This window comes from Schistocerca piceifrons, chromosome 6 (genome assembly GCF_021461385.2).
Source record: "Schistocerca piceifrons isolate TAMUIC-IGC-003096 chromosome 6, iqSchPice1.1, whole genome shotgun sequence".
NCBI classification, from domain to species: domain Eukaryota; kingdom Metazoa; phylum Arthropoda; class Insecta; order Orthoptera; family Acrididae; genus Schistocerca; species Schistocerca piceifrons.
The window spans coordinates 264,898,166-264,905,518 of record NC_060143.1 but is presented as its reverse complement, the minus strand read 5'-3'; positions in this window follow the sequence as shown (position 1 = coordinate 264,905,518).

Below are 7,353 nucleotides of genomic sequence, written 5' to 3'. Positions count from 1 at the left end.
ATATTTATGTAGTGGAACAGTTTATGCTGGATCTTTCATGCCATAGACTCACTATCAAGTAACTTCTAAAGAAATGGTGACTTTAGCATAATTGGTGTAGAACGAAGCATAGGGATATAGAGAGGAATGGACTAAAACGCCCAGAATGAGATTTTCACTCTGCAGCGGAGTGTGAGGTGATATGAAACTTTCCTGGCAGATTAAAAATGTGTGGCGGACCGAGACTCGAACTCGGGACCTTTACCTTTCGCGGGCAAGTGCTCTACCAACTGAGCTACCGAAGCACGACTCACGACCGGTACTCACAGCTTTACTTCTGCCAGTACCTCGTCTCCTACCTTCCAAACTTTACAGAAGCTCTCCTGCGAACCCAGTTCCAGTCTCGGTCCGGTACACAGTTTTAATCTGCCAGTAAAGTTTCGGACTAAAACTTGTTTGCCTGCCGTGAGGGATATGCAAAAAGTCGTCATCGACTACTGTAGCAGAATCTTGTCGACAGATTTACCACAAAACAAAAAGTAATGTGGTAATAATGTGGAAATTCTCTGTGGCACCATAGTCAGTGTACAGACAGTCCTGAATAAGAACAGGAAGCAGGCAACTGCTGAAATTGGGAACTCCATTTTCAAACATTATGTTACTAAAGAAGATTTACGCAGCCAAGCAAAGATGAGTGATGCAGTTATCAGCACCAGTAGCTCTGGAAAGCAACAAAAACCGCTAAAATTAAAGCAGGCTCAGGCACCTGATATAATCCCTGTCAGTTTCTACACAGTATTTGCAGCTGAGTTATCTCTCATTTTAACCGGAATATACTGTAGATTTCTTCGACATAAAACTGAGTCAAGTGAGGCCAATAATAATTCGCATCACATCTTTCTACAAGAAGGCTGGCGGAAGTGTATAGTAGAGCGTTGCCATTTCTAGCTAAGAACGCAGACATCAGCACTTCTTGCATCGCTGTCAGTTTACAGCCGAGGCTTCTGCTATAGTAGAGGTCAGCCCTGTCATATGACACTGGATGCAAAGAGTACTGATGCCAGCGATTTTTGCCAAGACCAGCGTCCCTCTGTTGTAAAACCCTGGAACATATTCTTAAAAAATGGCTCTGAGCAATATGGGACTCAACAGCTGAGGTCATCAGTCCCCTAGAACTTAGAACTACTTAAACCTAACTAACCTAAGGGTATCACACACATCCATGCCCGAGGCAGGATTCGAACCTGAGACCGTAGCGGTCGCGTGGTTCCTGACTGAAGCGCCTAGAACCGCTCGGCCACCTCGGCCGGCACATATTCTTAGGTCAAACATCACGAGATATCTCGAACTGAATAACTTTCTCCATGCCAAACACCATGTGTCCAGAAAACATTGATCATGCGAAACTAAACCTCCGCTTTTCTCGCATGACAAGGTCATCATATGCAAGGAGTATTTATTGATTTCCGAAAAGCATTTCCATCGGCACCACATCGTTTATTGTCGAAAGTATGATAATATAGGGATAGAAATGAAATTTATGGCTGGATTGATAATTTCTTGGCAGGGAGAACATAGCCAGTAGTTTGGAAGGGGAGTCAACAACAGAATTGGAAAAAGCTTGACGAGTGCCCGATGGAACTGTGTTAGGGCACAGATTGTTCATATTATATATTAACGTACTACTACTCAATATTATTACCAATCTCAGTTGTTTTTCTACATTTGGTACAACTACCTTGTGAGAAGTAATTTCAGAAGAAGCTGGACAAATAATTTCGGAATATCACAAATATTTCAAAATTGTGCAAAAATTGGCAGTTGTTTCATTGTCACAAGTGAAAAATTGAGCAATTCACAAAACGTGGAAAGTGGTACCTTACGACAAAAGTCATTAAATCACTATTAGAATCAGTCGACACATAACTGAGTGTAACAATGAATTCGGACATGAAATGGGGTGATCGCATAGGCTCAGTCGTAGGTAAAGCACGTGATAGGCTTTGGTTTATTGGCAATAAACGAAGCAGACAACTCACAAATCACTTGTGCGTCCTGTTGTAGAATACCGCTCAAGTATGTAGGGACCAAAACTAAACCTTACAGGTAATATTGACTGTATGCAAGTAAGTATGGAATGAATGGGTTCAGCTTTGATTCACTCATACAACAGCATCACAGAAATGTTGAAAATATGAAAGTGATACCAGTTATCCGGAAAGACAGTATTTACTAAGTTCAAATAACTAGTATTAAGCTAAGAAACTAGAGATATCCTTCAGACTCTTCAGTGTTGCTCCCATAGGGACACTGATGTAATGGATGGGGTTGTTCTCTGGTTGAAGTTAGTGTTTCGGAATGAGTCAAAAGTATTTTGTTGTCAGCAATAGTCTGTACTTATTTTCCAACAATAGTTTATTGGAGGCACCCACTTCAGGAAGGGCCTGGGCAGAAAGCATTGTACTCTGAGACTCAGTATGAAGCCAGTGATGATGGTGTCAGCTGTGGCTATGTCTAGCCAAGCATGCCTGTGCAGCGACCTTGTGACATCAGCGTACTCAAGCTTCCAGTGGTGCTATAGTATAAGGTGTCATGGCTGGGCTTGGCCGTAGGCGAAGCTGGACAGCTGACAGACAACCCTGCATGAAGGAATAGAGACATCCAGGTATGAACCCCAGACCTGTGTCTGGCTAAAGGCGGCTGGCACTGGTGGATGCCTAGTGGTTCAGTAGCGAGGAAGAGCTCAGCTCAAGCCTCAGCACTTCACTTTGGAGACTGTTGGGCAGTCAAGGCAGAATGACAGTGCAGCAACAGCATCCTCTGGGAGAATCCAGCACTTCGGTGGACGCCGATCTGTTGATTTGTTGATTCAGTGACCAGCCTGACTTAATCGTTGGTATTTATGCGTGGCAAAGAAGGTTTGTTGTGATGCGGTTGCCACAAACGTCGCTCTAGCCGTGAAACCATGACGGCTGGAGCCAGTCATAAATTTATTTTGCAGTATCACTGATATCCTGCCACAATATAGCTAGTTCAATAAAAAATATTCTGATACCTGTCAAGGTACAGATACAGGTTTGTTTTTCTGCTGACATGTGATGCTGATACATGTGAGGAATCAATGCTAGTAACGAAGATTTTTCGTAATTCATAAAGGGTTCTTCTCATGGGATAGCCACAACTGTACAAGTCCATTCTGAAAAATGAAGGAACTGCAAGACAGTTGCTTAACCTAAAAGCTTGTATTGTGTATGCATGACAGGTCTGAGAAGAGTTAAAGTTACATCATCTGGTGCAAAAGTAATATCACAATATAACCTGATCAACTGAGGGCATCCTCAATTCCAAGTTGTCATGGAAACAAAGAGTCCATGTCAAAAGGATTAACAGAACAAAAATTCCATAACAACTTTTACCCCGTTCTCTGCGACCAGGAACACAAACATAGTTTCTGTTTCTGGTAGCGCATCATGGGGGAACAGTTTTTATGGAATTTGCGTTTGTCTTATCCTTTTGAAGCTTTGATTCCACGATAGCATTGGGATGAGGATGACCTCAATTGATTAATCGATTTTATTTTTTGAGAAGTCAATGGAAGTTTAACTGTTCCAAATCCTGTCATGTGTACACAATAAGAGATTGTGGAGTAAGCAACTATCCAGCGATTTCTTCATTTTTCGGAATAAAATTACCCTCATCGGAATATTGTCTGTTTTTGACTTTTCTTTCTTCTCTATCCACATTATTTTAGGACCACATAATGAGAATCGACCTTGTATTCAATTCTCTGGCATAAATTGTGCGTCAGTCCTTCACATTCAACATAAGGTTGGTACTTGGCAGCAACATTCTCTAAAGATATGTGACAACAATTTATCGTCACACAGCATTAACCAGCAAATCTGAAAATATTACAACAATACAGCAGGTTGACTGAAGTATAAAAACACAACAAACACAACACCTTAAAACGCTTAATGCTGTGTGGGAACACCGTGGCATTCAAAAAAGCTTCAAGTCGTCTCTATGTGGCTAAATATAGGTCCGGTATGGTTTTCAAGGGTATCTTATATCATTCTTCCCGAAAAATAGAGGGTTGTTCATGATCGATGATTGGGATCACGCTTACATCTGCCAGCCGGAGTGGGTATGCGGTTCTAGGCGCTACAGTCTGGAGCCGAGCGACCGCTACGGTCGCAGGTTCGACTCCTGCCTTGGGTATGGATGTGTGTGATGACATTAGGTTAGTTAGGTTTAATTAGCTCTAAGTTCTAGACGACTGATGATCTCAGAAGCTATGTCCCATAGTGCTCAGGACCATTTGAACCATTTGAACGCTTACATCTACCCAGAGTAGACAACAAAGGCTCAATAATGTTGAGATCTGGTGGCTTTGGTGTCAATGAGAGATGGAACAATCGATCCTCGTGCTCACAAATTCAATCCAGGACGATGTGAGACGGGTGAACAGGAGCTCTATGGTCTTGGACCACATCGTCACCATTGGGGAACAAATACTGTACCATGGGACGGAGCTGATCACCCATAATGGCCACATAATCGTTGGCAGTAAAGCTACCTTGCAGAGTAACCAAAGAACCCTTGGAATACCATGATATGGCTACGCAAATCATCACCAACCTCCCTCTGTGTTCGATTTGCATCACTGATAGTGGTTTTGAACTCCAGCTGTGGCTGCAACACCCTGTTTCCGGAGCTCCCTTTGTGCAGTTTTGGTGTTGACAGAATTTGCGATTGATATATTTAGTTTTGCACTGAATTTAGCAGTTCTGCTTTTGGAATACTAATTCGCTATTCTGTTCCCTGCTTCCAGAGCTCCCTTTACGTCGTTGTGGTACTGAATGGGTTCACACGTCCGCCACTCAGCTCTGCACTGATTTTTCCAGCTATCATCCTCCTGTTCCTCTTCAGAATATTCTTGAATGACTGCGGCCACGATTACCTAATTCAAACATTCGTACTTGTTGTACCTTAGCAAGTGATGTTTTTGGCTCAAATGGTTGAAATGGCTCTGAGCACTATGGGACTTAACTTCTGAGGTCATCAGTCCCCTAAAACTTAGAACTACTTAAACCTAACCAACCTAAGGACGCCACACTCATCAATGCCCGAGGCAGGATTCGAACCTGCGACCGTAGCGGTATCGCAGTTCCAGAATGTAGCGCCTAGAACCGCATGGCCACTCCGGCCGGCGTGATGTTTTTGCTTCTTCCCTATAAGTGCTACAGATCTTCGAACGGTGCGTCCTGAAAGGCCCAACACTTCGATTGCCTTTGTTATGGAAGCACCCACCATGCGAGAACCAACAATATGGTCACGTTCGAATTCATTTTGTTCCAATGTAATGCACTCACGACTATACAGAATATTAATTTGACCTTAAATGACCCTTGCAACATTTTGGGGACACTGCAGATGTGATCAAATGCAACAGCACAACCTACAGACTTGGGTAGCATCTGCATTTATGGGTATGAGACTTCAGTTTCTACCAGCGTGTACAGTATTCAAATAACTTACAAGAATGTAGTCGGGTGACGTCGTCTACATTTGGACAGAGAACACCCCGTTATTTTCAAGGCGTGCTCCTGTCAAATTATGGGAGGTTGTTGACGACGTCGCCTGGCTACAGTCCAGTAATTTACTTGAAATGTTATGAATATGTCCAAGCGTGCATTTCTGTGTAATCTCGAGGTTTTTGTTTTGCCCTACCCCAATACATTCACAAAAGTGTGTTGTGGTAGTTACTTTCAAATCCCATGAAAATAACTTGATTGGAACCTCATTCTTATTTGTGCACCCCCAAAACACTCAACATGCGATTTGTAAAATTACTGAAACCTCATTCTGGCCTCTGACAGGCATTAGAGGCCAGTTTAACTTGATGTGCTAATTAAGTAGGCCACTGAGCAGTATTGTTGCCTTTCGTCAAATCCTCGGGCTGGAAGGGTTGCGACATAGTCCATGGGCGAAGTGCATGGAACAGTTAACACTGCAACACAATGTGAGCAAGAGTGAAATAACACTTTGTAATTGGGAGCACTTGCATGCTACAAAAAAACTCAGACATTGCAAATATAGCCCCGCCTAGCAACCTGTGCTCGATGCATAGCTCAGGAGGAAGCCATTAAAAGCTGGCAGAATGAATAATGTGCAAAGATCCAACTGTCCCCCCAGTAAGACTGCGTCAGAAATAACTGTATCGATAATGAGCCTAGAGGCCACTATTTTGTATGAGTATTGAACCAGAGAAATGACGTTCTGTTGAGTTTCGGTGGCTAACACTTCTGTGATGATCTGCTCGCTGCCTGCCTGCTGACCAACTTGTCAAATTCCAGCCCAAAGTGCGCCACGCCAACGGTGGAACAGCTGCTGGACTTAATAACTTCACTGTTGTGGGGAGCTCTTAGGGACCACGGCCAACGGACTCAAGCCATCTACAATGCTGTTGGCGGCAGTGCACCCTCGCGGCCTCTTAGGCACCAAGATGACATTGGTCACCATCCCAGTTGATCTCCAGTGGCTGACTGGGGACATTGCTGCTTGACATAGAACCAGCAGTGTCGGATATCGGATCCAAGGTCATGACATAACGACCACCAGTAAGTGTTTGGTTTCATAGCCGGCCAAACTCCAGAGGATCTGAGGAGACCACACATGTTTCTTCTCTTCTGGCGGCCACAGCAGCTCCATATTAGCAGCCGTACATGACCCAAGGTGACAGATACGCCGGCCGGAGTGGCCAAGTGGTTCTAGGCACTACAGTCTGGAACCACGCAACCGCTACGGTCGCACGTTCGAATCCTACCTCAGGCATGGATGTGTGTGGTGTGCTTAGGTTAGTTGGGTTTAAGTAGTTCTAAGTCTAGGGGACTGATGGCCACAGATGTTGAGTCCCATAGTGCTCGGAGCCATTTGAACCGTAAGTGCAGCACTTGAAAAGAAACACATTATAGATATAACTGACCTTATAGCTCGTTGCTAGAAAACTTGACTGCTGTAGGAGGGTGCCGGGTTCGACTCATGGGCTCGAGAAAGGCGTCTGTGTAGAAGAATGATTGTCCCTGACCAAAACAATACGCAAAAGGGCAAAAGCATATTAAATATCTATTTCAAGGTCTTAGCAACAAATGACAGCTAATTTATTAACAACACATAATTCACCAATTCGTGCTTCACAGTTGGCAGTATTACTTAAATGCTATCGTTTCTTTGATTGCAATAAAGAACCATGAATGTAATGAATATCATAAATGATGTTCTTCAAACCTATGTTGTAGACTGACAGGTTTTTGTAATTGCATTATTCATAATACAAATGTTCAAATGCGTATGTGCCTTGTTGGATACATT